This window comes from Delphinus delphis, chromosome 11, assembly GCF_949987515.2.
Source record: "Delphinus delphis chromosome 11, mDelDel1.2, whole genome shotgun sequence".
NCBI lineage: Eukaryota > Metazoa > Chordata > Mammalia > Artiodactyla > Delphinidae > Delphinus > Delphinus delphis.
In genome coordinates, this window is record NC_082693.1 from 16,468,512 (window position 1) to 16,484,852 (window position 16,341).

Sequence of the window (16,341 nt, forward strand, 5' to 3'; positions counted from 1 at the left end):
TGTACATTCAATAACAGATTATTGTAGTTATGGTTATTTTTTACTACATTTGTTTTTTACCTTCTAAACTAGATTTGTAAGTGAATTGTGCACTGCTATTACCATATTACAGAATCTAATTTTGACTATATATTTACCATTACTAGTGAGTTTCATGCTACCTTCTTATGTTTTTATGGTGGGAATTAGCATCCTTTTACTTCCACTCAAAGAATCCCCTTTAGCATTTCTTGTATGACAGATCTAGTAGTGATGAACTCCCTCAGCTTTTGTTTGCTTGGGAAAGATTTTATCTCCCTTCAGTTCTGAAGAACAGCTTTTGCCAGGTATAGAATTCTTTTTTAACAATTTTTTCTTTCAATATTTTGAATATGTCATCCCATTTTCTCCTGGCCTGAAGAGTTTCTGTTGAGAAATTTGCCATTAATTAATCTTATGGAGGTTATCTTGTATATAACATCTCTCTTTACTCTTGCTGCCTTCGAAATTCTTTCTTTATCTTTGACTTTTGACAATTTAATTATAATGTGTCTTTGTGTAGCCCTGTTTAGGTTTAACGTTTTTGCACCTCATGGATTGGATGTACATTTTTCTCCCCACGTTTGGGAACTTTTCAACCATCATTGCTTTAAATATACTTTCTGTCCCTTTTTCTTTCTCTTTTGTCTTTGGAATTCCCATAATGTGTATATGTACGTTGTTTTTGTTTTTTTTTTCTCCTGTGACTGGATAATTTCAAATGTCCTATCATCTGGACCATTCATTCTTTCTTCTGCATGGTTGAGTCTTTTGAACTCTCTATTGGATTCTTCAGCTCAGTCATTGTTCTTTTGAGCGCTAGGATTTCTGTTTGTTTGTTTGTTTTTGTTTTTTTTTGCTGGTTTCTTTTTCTTTGTTGAACTTCTTGTTTTGTTCATGCATTGTGTTCCTAATTTTGTTTAGTTGTCTGTCCGTGTTCTTGTAGTTCACTAAACTTCTTTGGGTCCTCCCAAAGAAGGGAGGACCCAAAGAAGTTTATTCTGAATTGACAGCTCATAGATCTCCATTTCTTTAGGGTCGGTTATTGGAACTTTATTAGTTCTCTTTGTTGGTGTCATGCTTACCTGATTTTTTTGTGATCCTTGATTCCTTACGTTGGTATCTATACATTTGAGTAAGTGGTTTCCTCTTCCAGACTTTACGAGTTTGATTTGGCAGAGACAGTTCTTTGCCAGTCAGCTCAGCTTTAATTTCTAGATGTATCTACTGGTAATGTCCTTTGGCAGGTGGGGCTCATTATCAGGGTCTGTTTTGAGACAGGCTCACAGTCTGAGCTCTTAGGTGATGGGGGTAGCTCCTGGCTGAGAACAGTTGGATAGGACTATTGGCTTGCTTCCCTGCCTAAGTGAGGCAGTAGGATGGGCTCTGAAGTTGTCTAGGCCCTCTGGTCAGGCTTTCTAGACAACTGGCATGGGTACTATCCAAAAGTAGGCAAGGCTATGAATTAGCTTCCCTGCACTTGCCCTTGCCAGGACAGGCCGCATAACCTGCCTGGCTCATTGTTTGGGGACCTAAATCAGGCAAACCTATGCACTGAATTCCCTGGTCAGACAGGGCCACTGGTTTTGCTCTGCAGATGGAGAAAGCCACAGGCTATGCTCTCTGTTCAAGTGTGACTGTAAGCATGGTTATATGGGTTATGCAGCTTCCTGTGTGCTTTGGTTAGGTTCCCTGGTCTGAGAGGCTGAAGGCTGTATTCAGCAATGGGTGGGGCTACAAATTAGTTTCCTGGGCAGAGCAGAAAAACCAGCTCCAAGGCCAGGAAGGCTCTTTGTTTGTGGTCTTGACTCAAGCCAATCTGCAACCCAAGTTCTGTGGCCAAACAGGGCCACTGGCTTTGCTCTGCAGACAGTCAGCTCTGTCTGTCTGGACTCTCTGCTCAAGCATTGCTGGGCTATACAGCTTCTAGGCTTTCTGGTCACACTTTCTGGGCAGATGAGGCTTGAAACTACACCCAGTAGTGGGTGGGGCTATGAATTAGCTCTCCTGCCCGGGCAGAGCAGGGGAACCCTCAAGCCAAGGAAAGCTCTTTATCTTTTGTCTGTTGGTTTTCACTCATGATATTGCCTTTCCTTGTGTACCTGATTTTATCCAACTTTGTGGTAATAGTATTGATATATTAGAAATTGTCTGGAAAAAATTTTGATGACTTTCATATGATATCATCCTTCACAGAGGATTTTCGTTGGCTTTCTCAGAATACATAAGGGTCCTACAGGTTCAGAAATACTTAAAGTCAAAAGTTAAGCTTCCTGGGCCCAACAGATGATAGGTTGCATGTTCAAGAGAGGGTTGGGTTTGCTTATTCCAGCTTACTTTATGGGTATCACCCTTTGGAGTGGGTGCATTATCAATGTTCCCTCTTCTAGCAAGTTCCTGATTTTGACTTTTATTTCTGCAGTCCCACAAGGCCATCAAAAGCACTGCTCAGCCTGTCAACTACTCCTACGGGAATGGACAATATTCTTAGGATAAGTGTGTTTTGAGTGCCTGAGCTTATATCTCTGTCTCTGATTTCTTGTCTTCTTCCAGATCTTGAGCCAGCAAATCCTGGGGTATCTTTAAGCTCATTGATGTCTCTGAGAAGATTTTGTCTATAGCCCTATGTTTATCCTTGATTCTCAGGTTTACATGTGGCATCATGTTACTACTTTTTTCTTCATCTGCGAGTTAAGAATTACATGTATAACTCTAAACATATGATAAAATTCAGAGTGTTAAGGAAATATGTCCACAGTGACATCAGCATACAAGTTCACAAGATTATTTTAATTAGCTTCACAAATATCTTAATCATGCACATCTTTCTTCCATATGAATTATAAGATTTCCTCCCAGGAATTGTTTAAAATGTCAAACATCGTCTAGAATTTATGCAAAAAAACTCGAGATACTGAAATATGCAGATTCTTTAGGAAAACAATGAGTAAAAATTTGTGGTAAACTATAATATAGTACGAGTATCTAAATTTAGAATTTGGGGCGTTCTTATTAGCTCTTTGAATGTTTCTAGATCATTGGATGGTACTGTTTTATATACTTGAATTAAATTTCTTTCCCTTTTTGAATTAAACCTATCTCTTTCATTCAAAAAGAGCTTAAATATTTCATCCTATATTTAAAAACCTTTAGTTTAAATTCCATTGCAGTAGCTACAGATCAAGTAAATGGCATTTTAGGAGGAATGTTCACTGTCTACTTCTAATGGGCAAAATACTGCAATGCTAGCCGGACAAGGCAGAAAATCAGGAAGCTACTTACCATAATAAGAAGTGAGGATCAAAATAGGAGATTGGACTTGCCACTACTTCTGAATATCATATGTGGTGAACCCCAGAGGCTCTGTCTCTTTTAGCGATGCTTTAGCACAAGATTGTCTTACATGGAAGTACATTGTAAATGTTACATGATTCCCAATATAGCATCAAGCTGAAGTCCTGGAAAAGCTTCTATTTATATCTTAGAAACAGCTTTTAACAGGAAATGGTATGCCCTGCTGACCAGACTTCTCATAACCTTCATGAGACTACCTTCTCTGCAGTGGCACAGGGATACCTAGGGCTTACTTGTTAAAACAAAACATATAACAGAATGATTATGAAATATAATTAAGACATAAAAGGGGGAAGGTAGAACTACTACCAACTATTGTAGATCCCCAAACTCAGAGGTTTGAACCGAGACATCACATTCATTTAAAACAAAGCTTATTCTGCAGGAAGATCTTGAGAGCATTCAGCCTCGTGTTTCTCTTGCTCGGTCTCGGTCAGTTCCTTTAAATTTTGCCCGACTGTTGGTTCTCTTAAATAAAGCTGAAGTCAGCTGCTGAAGTATAAGGATAAGTTTGTTCCAAATAAGTCATGTCTTGACTTAACTACAGTAAGAAAAATGTACACTATCGTGACACATTGTTGGCTATATCAGATTTAAATAGAATAGAAGCTATCAGTCAAAATCTGTTGGTTCCTAAAACTATAATTTTACAAGAAATGTAATCAGAACTTATTTAAGATAAGCGTTTGGACCAATATTTGCTTCCAACTCTTTTTCCCTACACTGATCTACTTTTCCTTCTTTTAGAATGAATGGTTTAAGAATCACAAGTCTCTGTGATTTGAGATGATTTGAGTAGGGTGTGAAGGAATATCTAAAAGCTTGGAATTTTTGTTTCATCAAAAATATTTGAATTGAAACTTCTAAAATATTTCAAAAGATAAGAATGAAAAGCAGAATGGAAATATCCCTGTAGGTTTTTACATGTAAGTCATCATGATTAAAAACTAAGCAAGAGAAAAAATAAACCAGTGAAATAAAGAGTTAAATTCGGAGCCCAGTTTTCAACAAATGTGTAGATGCTAGAAGTTTCTAGGAAAGATGTGTACCTTTTATGAAAAACAGTTGGGAAGAGAGGGTTAAGCAAAAGAAACCATTTGGTTGAATGTAAATTGGTACAGTCACTATGGACAACGGATGGAGGGTCCTCAAAAAGTCAAAAATAGAGTTGCCGTATGATCCAGCAATCCCACTTCTGGACATATATCTAGACAAAACTATAATTCAAAAAGATGCGAGCACTCTTATGTTCATAGCAGCACTATATACAATAGCCAAGACATGGAAGCAACCTAAATGTCCATTGACAGATGAATGGATAAAGAAGATGTGGTATACACACACACACACACACACACACACACACACACACACACACACACACAATGGAATATTACTCAACCATTAAAAAGAATGAAAAAATGCCATTTTCAGCAACATGGATGGACCAAGAGTTTATTATACTAAGTGAAGTCAGAAAGAGAAAGACAAATACCATATGATATCATTTATATGTGAAATCTAAAGTATGACACAAATGAACTTATCTAAGGAACAGAAACAGACTCACAGATATATAGAAGGGACATATGGTTGCCAAGGGGAGTGGGGGTGGGGGAGGGATGGATTTGGAGTTTGGGATTAGCAGATGCAAACTATTATATATAGAATGGATGAACAACAAGGTCCTACTGTATAGCACAGGGAACTATATTCAGTACTCTGTAATAAACCATAATGGAAAGGCATACAAAAAAGAATATGTGTGTATAACTGAATCACTTTGCTGTACAGCAGAAATTAACACAACGTTGTAGATCAACTACACTTCAATAAAGTAAATTTAAAAAAAAGAGAAACCACTTGGGAGGAACGGTTTTGTGATGTATACACCAATGAAATTTCAGCATGTGGAAAGTTCATAGTTATTCTTTTTTTTTTTTTTTTTTTTTTTTTTTTGCGGTACGCGGGCCTCTCACTGTTGTGGCCTCTCCCATTGCGGAGCACAAGCTCCGGACGCACAGGCTTAGCTGCCATGGCCCACGGGCCCAGCCGCTCCGCGGCATGTGGGATCTTCCCAGACCGGGTCACAAACCCGTGTCCCCTGCATCGGCAGGCGGACTCTCAACCACTGCGCCACCAGGGAAGCCCCATAATTATTCTTAATAGTCACGTGAAAATGAAAGATCGGTGCTCAGGTCCGGGTAAACTCTGTTAGGTCTAGAGAGCTGGTCAGTATGACATCTTTATTTTTCTGCTTCCCTGTTCCTCTCCTTATGCTTTAACATATCAACTCTAGATCTTCTTAAGAAAACTATGAGGCAGAAACTGTTTCAGAGATAAGGAAACTAAAGCACATGAGGGGTAAAGTTCTTTGCCCAAGATCAAATGACTATAATTGGTAGCCTAACTCCAGAACCTACTTCTTCACCACTTACAGCAGACTCCTGGCTACATACCGCGCTCAGCCTCGGTGACTGCTAGACCATGTAGGGGCTCTTGCTGCATCTTTTGTAATCGCTTCGTATTGCTTAAGATTCAGAGAATCTTTTGGCCTTAGTGAACAAAACTCATTTGCCTTTGTATTTTCTGACTTTTGCAAATAATTAAAGACTCCCCTCATATTCCATTTTAAGGAAAAGGCATTTCATAGACAACTATAAAAATCTCATATATTGCTATGTTTGATACATTCTGTCATTTAATCCTTGAAGGAACATGAAGTTAGTATTATCATTTCCATGATAAATTTCAGTGCAGACTGGGGATTTAAACCCAGTTCTTTCAGATTTCAAAGCAAGTATTCTCTTGCAAATTATTACAAAGAAAATTTAAGTTTATACTGATTATAAAGGATGAGATATTTACAATATTGAATACCTCTGCAGGGAGCTATCCAAGTAAGGCTGTGTCTAGAGGTGGAGTCTGACTGGGCAGTTTGTATAAATTCCCCTGCTGGCAGGCAGATGAACCACTCATTTAGAGATGGAAGAACTATCGTGCAATTCCTGTAGAAATACTATGCTTATATTTTCCCTTCTCCTAAGAAAAGAACAAAAGGATAAACCAATCTGAGGTTAAACTCGGTTGATAATATCTTCTGCACTCTGGTTTAGATGGCATTTCTGACACCACAATTCTCTCAGTGAAGACATACTTATAGGAGACACTAGCAAGGGTCTTAATAATGCTCAGAAATGTACAGTCCTACACACACACACACACACACACACACACACACATACACACACACAGGGAAGCACTAAGGTAGAAAGAAATGAAAAACTCAGATGGCTTTCAGAGGAAGAGTGTTTAAAAACAAAGGAGAGTTACTGCACTTGGCTTCCGAAGAATACAGTTTCTTAGAAAGCTGTTGGACAAAAATGGGGAATGACTGACTGATGAGAAAAATGGTATGAATTGTATCAGGTTGATTTGGTGGCAGCAGCTCAACTCTTGTGCAGATGGAGCAAAAATGGGAGTAAAAATAGAGTTGCAGGAGCCCTGAAGGCAAAATTGATTATGAGGCAAAACTGTTAGCTTTCTCATAGAGTATTTCTTGCCAAGATCACAGTTAGAGACTTGCTGGATAGGCATCTGCTCAACTCTATCAACAAATTCTTAGCATTGCATCAGATCACAGGCCAAGTGTGATAAAGGTGTGCTTTTGCTTTTTATCAGATAATGAGATGCAGATGCTATCGGGAGACCTTAGAACTAACAACATTCTGTCATTTCAAAACATATACTGTCCTCAGAAGAAAAGGACTGTAGCAGTTGCTAAGCAAGGCTATCTACCTTGGAAGGTTCTCCCAGGCTCCTAGGTCTGGCATATAGTAGACATTTTAATGTGTGTGAAAATGTTGGTTGTTGAAGTGTTTCATAATGGTATTATTAGCTGTAAACTAATTTTTCTCTATACATCCTGTTAACCATAATCCATGAAATCAAAACCAGCAAGAAGGTCTAATTTTAACCTATTCAATGCCAGCTTGATCATATACATATGTATATAATCATACACACACATATACACGTGTGTGTGTGTGTGTGTGTGTGTGTGTGTGTGTGTGTGTGTATAGTTTCAATGGAAAATATTTTCAACTCAAGAGGCTATAAATAAATAAGATAGTCTGGGAACTGCTATTTTGCAGTAATTGTTCTGGGCTTACTCAGAAATGATTAAGAAACTGCAATCCCACTCCTGGACCTATATCCAGATAAAACCATAATTCAAAAAGATACATGTACCTCAATGTTCATTGCAGCACTATTTACAATAGCCAAGACATGGAAGCAACCTGAATTTCCATCGACAGATGAATGGATAAAGAAGATGTGGTATATATATACACAATGGAATATTAATCAGCCATAAAAAGAATGAAATAATGCCATTTGCAGCAACATGGAGAGACCTAGAGATTATCATACTAAGTGAAGTAAGCCAGACAACTATCATAGGATATCGCTTATATGTGGAATCTAAAAAAATGATAAAAGTGAACTTACATAGAAAACAGAAATAGAGCCACAGATATAGAAAACAAATTTATGGTTAAAGAAGGGGAAAGGGGGGGAAGGGATAAATTAGGAGTTTCGGATTAACATAGATACACTACTATACATAAAATAGATAACCAACAAGGACCTACTAGGTGGCATAGGGAACTGTACTCAATATTTTGTAATAACCTATAAGGGAAAAGAATCTGAAAAAATTGTTATATATGTATGTATAACTGAATCACTTTGCTGTACACCTGAAGCTAACACAACATTGTAAATCACTATACTTCAAAGCAAAAAAAAAAAAAAATCTTTCAGGAAATTACATTCTAATGGGAGAAATGAAAACAAGTAGTTTGGACACAAGTTCTAAGGGAGCACAGAGGAAATGCTCTCAATACAAGTTGGGTTTCAGGGAAGGAAAATACATCTGAACATGTCTTGAAGAATGCTAGGCTGACAATGATGGGGAAAAGGGTATTCAAGGTGCATGGGAGAGATGAGAAAATGCACAAAGTTTGAAAGAGCCTGGTGTGTACAGGGAACCTTATGTAGTTTACGACCTTATGCAGTTGTAAATGGGATTTGTTTTCTTCATTTCCCTTTCTGATAGTTCATTATTATGATGACAGTGTATAGAAACACAGCTGGTTGCTGTATATTAATTTTGTATCCTGCGATTTTACTGAATTCATTTATTAGTTCTAATAGGTTTTTGGTGGAGTCTTTGGGGTTTCTCTCTATAGTATCATGTCACCTTCAAATAGTGATAGTTTTATTCTTTTCAAATTTGTATTCATTTTACTTCTTTTTCCTGCCTGATTGCTCTGGCTAGGATTTACAGTACTCTGTGGAATAAAAGTGATTATAGTGGGCATCCTTGTCTTTTTCCTGATCTTAGAGGAAAAGCTTTCAGCTTTTCACTGTTGAGTATGATGTTAGCTGTGGCTTTGTCATATATGACTTTAACTATGTTACGGTCCATTCACTCTATACTCACTTTTTTGAGAGTTTTTATCATAAGTGGATATTGATTTTAGTCAAATGCTTTTTCTGTGTTTATTAAGCTGATCATATGATTTTTATCTTTTGTTAATGTGGGATAACACTTTGATTGACTTACACACATGTTGAATCATCCTTGCATCACTGTAATAAGTCCCACTCGAACAGGTTTGTGATCCCTTTAATGTGTTGTTGAATTTGATTTTCTAATATTTTGTTAAATATTTTTGCATCTATGTTGATCAGGGATATTGGCCTGTAATCTTCTTTTTTTGGTTGTGTCTTTGTCTGGTTTTGGTATCAGGATGATGCTGGCCTCGTAAAATTAGTTTGGAAGACTTCCTTCTTCAGTTTTCTGGAATTGAGAATAATAGGTATTAACTCTTCTTTAAATGTTTGGTAGAATTCAAATGTGAAGCTGTTTGGTCCTTGAGATTTGTTTGTTGGGAATTGTTTAATGATTCAATTTTATTAGTAGTAATAGGTATATTCAGATTTTCTATTAGTTCATGATTCAGTCTTGGAAGGTAGTGTGTTTCTAGGAATTTATCCATGTCTTCTAGGTTGTCCAATTAGTTGGTGTATATTGTTTGTAGCAGTCTCTTATGAGCCTTTGTGTTTCTGTGGTGTCAGTTGAACACTTCGAACTTTATCATTTCTTTTCTTCTACTAATTTTGGATTTTGTTTATTCTTCTTATTCTAGTTCCTTTAGGTATAAAGTTAGGTTGTTTATTTGAGATTTTTCCAGGGGTAGGCTTGTATCACTATGAATTTCCCTCTTAGAACCACTTTTGCTGTGTCCCATAGATTTTGGAATGATGTACTTTCATATTCATTTGTCTTAAGGTTTTTGTTCATTTCCTGTTTGATTTCTTCATTGATCAATCGGTTATTTAATAGCACATTGGTTAGCCTCCACCTCTTTGTGTTTTTTCCAGTTTTCTTCTTGTAATTGATTTCTAGCTTTATACCACTGTTGTCATGAAAGCTGCTTGATATGATTTCAATCTTCTTAAATTATTGAAACTTGTTTTGTGACCTAACATGTGACCTACCCTGGAGAATGTTCCATGTGCACTTGTAAAAAATGTATATTTGGCAGATTTGGGATGGGATATTTTGTATACATCTAGTAAGTTCATCTGATCTAATGTTCATTTAAGGCCAATTTTCCCTTGTTGAATTTCTTTCTGGATGATCTCTCCATTGACGTAAGTGTAGTGTTAAGGTCCCCTACTATTGTTTTATTGTCAATTTTCCCTTTATGTCTGTTAACATTTGCTTACATATTTAGGTAGTTTTTTGTTGGGCACATAAATATTTACAAATGTTATATCCTCTTGTTGGATTGACATTAGGAAATGCCCTTCTTTGTCTTTCGTTACATTGTGTTTTAAGGTTTATTTTATCTGATTTAAGTATTACTAACCCAGCTTTCTTTTCATGTACATTGCATGGGATATCTTTTTCCATCTCTTCGCTTTCAGCTTGTATGTGTCTTTAGATCTGAAGTGAGTCTCCTATACATAACATATAAGAGGTTCTTGGGGTTTTTTTTATTTATTCAGCCTCTCTATGCCTTTTGATTGGAGAATTTAGTCCAATTCCATTTGAAGTAATTATTGATAGGTATTGCTTATCACCATTTTGTTAATTGTTTTTTGGTTGTTTTTGTAATTCTTCTCTGTTCCTTTCTTCTTCTCTTGTTTTATTCCCTTATGGTTTGATGTTTTCCTTTAGCATTATGTTTGGATTCCTTTCTCTTAATTTTGTGTCTCTATTATGTTTTTGGTTTGTGGTTACCATGAGATTCATATATAATAATCTATATAAAACAGTCTATTTTAAGTTGGTAGTTGCTTATGTTCAAATGTATTCTAAAAGCACTCTATTTTTACTCTCCCCCATATTTTATGTTTTTATGTCATATTTTACACCTTTTCATTGTGTGTATTCTTTAACCACTCATAGTTATAGCTGACTGTACTGCTTTTGTCTTTTAACTTTTATAATAGTTTTATAGTTAGTTGATTCAATACCTTTACTATATATTTGCCTTTATCAGTGAGATTTTTTCTTTTATATTTTCTTATTTCTAGTTATGGCCTTTTTTTTTTTTTCTACTTAAAGAAGTCTCTTTAATGCTTCTTGTAATACTGGTTTAGTGGTGATGAATTCCTACTGTTTTTTGCTTTTCTGGGAAACTCTTTTATCTTTCCTTCAATTCTGAATGATAACCTTGCTGGATAGAGTATTCTTGTTTGTAGTTTTTTCCTTTCAGCACATTGAATATATCATGCCACTCCTGCTGGCCTGCAAAGTTTCTGCTGAAAAATCTGGTTATAGGCTTATGGAGGTTCTCTTATACATAATTAGTTGTTTTTCTCTTGCTGCTTTTAAATTTCTCTGTCTTTAACCTTTGACATTTTAATTATAATATATATTACTGTGGATCTCTTTGGGTTCATCTTGTTTGAGACTTTCTGTGCTTCTGGACCTGGATGTCTGTCCCCTTTCTCAGGTTAGGTAAGTTTTCAGCCATTATTTCTTCAGATAATTTTTCTGCCCCTTTCTTCCTTCCTCCCTTTCTTCCTCTTTTTCTCCCTTCCTTCATTCGTTCCTTCCTTCTTTCCTTCTTTCTCTCTCTCTCTCCCTCCCTCCCTCCCTCTCCTTGTCTTTCTTTTTTCTCCTTCTGAGATCCCTATAATGTGAATGTTAATATGCTTGATGTTGTCCTACTGGTCTCTTAAACTATCCTAATTTTTTTTAATTCTTTTTTTTTCTTTTGTGATTGTGTGATTGCCACTAATCTGCCTTCCAGGTTGGTGATTCATTCTTATGTATCATCTAATCTGCTTTTAATTCTCTTTAGTGTATTTTTCATTTCAGTTATTATACTCTTCAGCTCTGATTGGTTCTTTCTTATATTTTCTGACTCTTTGTTGAAGTTCATACTGTGTTCATTCATTCTTCTGTGTTTGATGAACATTGTTATGACCATTACTTTTACTTCTTTATCAGGTAGATTACTTATCTCCATGTCATTAAGGTCTTTTCCTGATGTTCTGTCTTGCTCTTTCATTTGGTACGTTTTTCTTTGTTTCCTCATTTTGCTTGGCTCTCTGTGTTTGTTTCTATATATTAGGCAAAACTGTTGTCTCTCTCAGTATTGAAGGAGTGGCCTTGCGTAGGTGATGATCCTTTTCATTCAACCCTGCCCTAGCACTTTGTCTCTAGAGTCTTTGTGGTTGTCTGTATAACCTGATTTATTCTTGATATGTCCTTGTTGTTGAGAGTGTGCCCAGATCTGTCAGTGTTCCAAGGAGAGGAATCTCATTTTGCACCTAGTTTCAGGCTGACAGTAAGCCAGGCCCTCAGGCCACAACTTTTACAGTATGCATATATATATATATATATATTCATTCTGTGGAGCTGCAATCCTAATTCCTGATGGCCTACTGATCAAAAGATCTCAAGATGTCCCCTAGACAATAGCTGCAAAAATTGGGGCTACTGATTAATGTATAAGCTTTTTTCTGGGAAGTCTCCTCAAGGTATAGTGAGATCAAGTGGGTTTGAAAGGTTGGTGCCTTCCTGCTTATCTTCCTGGAAGTGCCTCCTCAGCCTCTAGATGTGTAGGAAACCTGTAGCCTGTCTCTCACGGTAAAGCTTCAGGATAAGTAAATAGGCCATTTTCATAGGAAGACTGGGGTTGTGCTTCAGTCTATTGTCTGTGCACTGCCCTGCGGGTGGTGGCCTACGAAGAGCTATCTTTCCCATTGTGGCATTCCCAAAGAGGTCAGGAACACAAGCCCCCTTGGCCACCAGGGCCAGGCAATCAAGGGGTGTCCCCTGAGGATTGGGCTGACCAACTGGCTTTAACTAGGTAGCTGGAGAGTGGGTGGAACTTGCTCTCTTGTTTCAGAAAGGCAGCAGGAAAATGACTTGAATGCATGTACCCGTGGGCTTCAGCAATGGAGGAGAGTGTTTTGTCTGTGTGCATGTGTTGGCTTTAAGCCAGGAACAGGAGACTGTTGTGGCTTCTTACATTCACTAGCCCCAGCCATGGGGCAGGGGAGTGTTGAGTTGGCTTTAGGTTGGGAGAGGATTAATGCTGCAACCACTTACACTTGCCAGTCCCAGCCAAGAGATGGGGGAGTGTTGCAGCCACCTGCACTTGCACAGAGACTTTAGCTATGGAGTAGCGGAATGTTGTGACTGTTCACACCCATTCACCCTAGTCAGGGAGCAGGGGAATGCTGCAACTGCTGGAGTCCTCCAGCTTCAGCAAGGGGGCCAGATAGTGCCACAATCACTCCTGGACCACCTCCCCACCTCCTGGGAGCAAAAGTGGCACCAACCAGCACCTCTGTCTCCGGGGAGTGTTGTTATCATCCCCCGATCTTCCAGCCAATGCTGTTAGATTTGCAAATGACTCTTTTTCCTGCGTAGTCTTAGCGCTTTTCAACAGCTTCTATTTCTCTGGGTCTTGGGGCAAGTGGGACCATGTGTGAGCCCTTTAAGAGGAGAGTCTCCGTTTCCTATAGCACTTGGATGTCAGCCTCATTGGTTTTCTAAGCCAGAAATTTTGGGCACTTATTTCTCTGGTGTAGATCCCAGGGGTTGGGGTGTAAATCCATTGCTCCTGTAAGAAAAGTACCTGTCTGGTGAGATCCCTCCCTATTGCGTGCTGCCACATTGGGGGTGGGATTTTTGGCAAAAGCACTTCTCTATCTCTCTTACCCATGTTGATGTGGTCCTTTTTATCCTCTGTAGTGGAGTAGGTGTTCAGCTAACTCTCAGATTGCTTTCAGAGGGAATTGATCCATATGTAGGTATATATTTGTCATATCCATGGGAGGAGGTAAATTTAGGCTCTTCCTCTTCCACCATCTTGAATTACCAGAGCCCAATTTGGTCTTTCTTTATTGCAAAGTGCAAAAGCAAGAAAAGGCAAAAATTTTATGGCTGGAGAGAGATGTAACGAATAGGCCAATGAGGACATTTTTGCTAGGAAGTTTAAATTTCATATTTTTAAAATCATGAGAAGCCATTAAAGGGTGTTAAGTAGTGTGGTCAACATACCATGTTTGTATTTTAGATTGGCTGGCCACTTTAGCTGCAGGAGAGAATGAATTTGAGAGGACAAGACTGGAGACTGACTGAGCAAGAAATAGAAAAAAATAAATAAACCACGCAAGTCAGAACTTTCTCTAGATGTCTAAAAAAGGTATATTGGTTAATATGACACAGAACTCTATACCACGTGGCACATCTTAAGAGTGATGATAGCCTTCCATATTTTCTGTGTATTTGAGGCCTGGGCATTAGGCAAAGGTCACTGTTAACTTCCCTAATTATTCATAGACCTTATCTACTTTTCATTAGGTGACACATATAAATGCCCAACAATAAGGTACTAGGACTTAGCCAATCTGCTGGCCTAAATGCTGGCCACACCAAATTGTCTGCTCCCCACTCATGTGATTATCTATGCCTCTGTTCATGTTGCTTTCACCACCTGAGTTTACTCCCTTCCTTTCCTAGAAAAGTCCACTACTTTATCATAACACTCCCTCCATAAAGCCTCTTATTTCTTCCCTTGACCATCTTCTTCTTGTGTCACATGACTGCCTGTAAATATTTCTATTGTAATGTTACCTCTTACTGATTTCTTTCTAAGGGTCAGGTACAATGCAAAGTACTTTTCACAGACATACAATCTTGTAGTAATCCTAGCATTCACCCCAGATTACACTTAGAGAGACTGAGAATCTCACAGACATGATGTAATGTGCTCAAGATCTGGTGGTTAAGAAGTTAAGACCAAGGTTTGAATCTAAGTATATCGACCTCCAACATTTATATGGTTTTACTAATGCCAAACTGTTCTATTTCTTTCTTATCTTTTATACTGTAAGAAATTTGAGAACCAAAATGTCCTCTCTCTCTCTCTCTGTCTCTCTATACACACACACACACACACACACACACACACACACACACACACACACACCCCATGATGCCTGTCAAGTAAATAGTGGGTGCACAAAAACTATCGTTTGAATGAATGAATGTTTAGAGCAATACCACTAGTGCTAGGTAGGTACTGCAGTAGCTAGAATTCCACATAACTGAAATGGGGCAGCATAGTGTCAAATCAACTTTTTAAGAATAAACTGAAGCATAATGTCTTCTAGGTCCATCCCTGTTGTTGCAAATGGTAGGAATTTATTCTTTTTAAAGGCTGCATAATATTCCATTATACGTATGTATCACATTTTCTTTATACATTCATCTGTCAATAGACATTTGGGTTGTTTTCATATCTTATATTCTAAAAAAATGTTGCCATCAACATGTGAGTGCAGATATCTCTTTGAGATCCAGATTTCCATTCTTTTGGTTATATGCCCAAATTGTAATTGATGGATCATAGGACAGTTCTGTTTTTATTTTTTTTAGCACCTTCCATACTGTTTTCTGTAGTGACTGCACCATTTTACATTTCCACCAAGAGTGAACAGGGTTTCAATTTAGCATTATGCTAATTGAACTAAGTCAGTCACATGACTGACTGCATGATTCCACTTATATGAAGTGTTTAAAATAGTCAAACTTACAGACTTTTGTTTCTTGGGAGGTTTTGTTTACTGATTTGATGTCATTACTAGTAATCAATTTGTTCAGATTTTATATTTCACCATGATTAAGTCTTTGCAGATTGTATGTTTCTAGGGATTTATCCATTTCTTCTAGGTTGTCCAATTTGTTGGCATATAATTGTTCATAGTAGTCTTTAATGATCCTTTGTATTTCTGTGGTGTCGGTTGTAACATCTCTTTCATTTCTGATTCTATTTATTTGAGTCCTCCCTCTTTACTTCTTGATGAGTCTGGCTAAATGTTTATCAATTTTGTTTATCGTTTCAAAGAACCAGCTCTTAGCTTCATCTATCTTTTCTGTTGTCTTTTTAGTCTCTGTTTCACTTATTTCTGTGCTGATCTTTGTTATTTCCTTTCTTCGACTAACTTCAAACTTTGCTTTTACTTTTTTTCTAGTTCCTTGAGGTATAAAGTTAGGTTGTTTATTTGAGGCTTGTCTCTTAGAGTATGTACTTATCGCTACGAATGTCCCTCTTAGAAATGCTCTTGCTGCATCCTATAAACTTTGGTATGTTACATATTCATTTTTATTTTTCTCAAGATACATTTAAATTTTTCTTTTGATTTCTTCTTTGACCCATTGGTTGTTCATTAGTATGTTGTTTAATCTATACATATTTGGTAATTTTCCAGTTTTTATTGTGTCATTATAATTTCTAATTTCATACCATTGTGGTTGGAAAACATGCTTGATATGATTTAAGAGGATTAAAATCCTCTTAAATTTGTGGACTTGTTTTGTGGCCTAACATATGATCTATCTTGGAAAATGTCCCATGTACACTTGAG

At 37.4% G+C, this 16,341-nt stretch overlaps 1 protein-coding gene across 3 annotated transcripts in view; it reads left to right on the forward strand.

The window, feature by feature from the left end:
* PDE3A (phosphodiesterase 3A) overlaps positions 1–16,341 on the forward strand; it is an 842,956-nt gene that overhangs the window by 266,072 nt on the left and 560,543 nt on the right. Inside the window, exon 1 of one of the 3 annotated variants that reach the window (XM_060024388.1) lies at positions 13,986–14,117. The exons of the other annotated variants lie outside the window; for them this stretch is intronic. The gene's annotated coding sequence lies outside the window, so the exon portion shown is untranslated. Of the gene's footprint in view, positions 1–13,985; positions 14,118–16,341 lie in introns of those variants that run through there. 3 annotated transcript variants of the gene reach the window in all.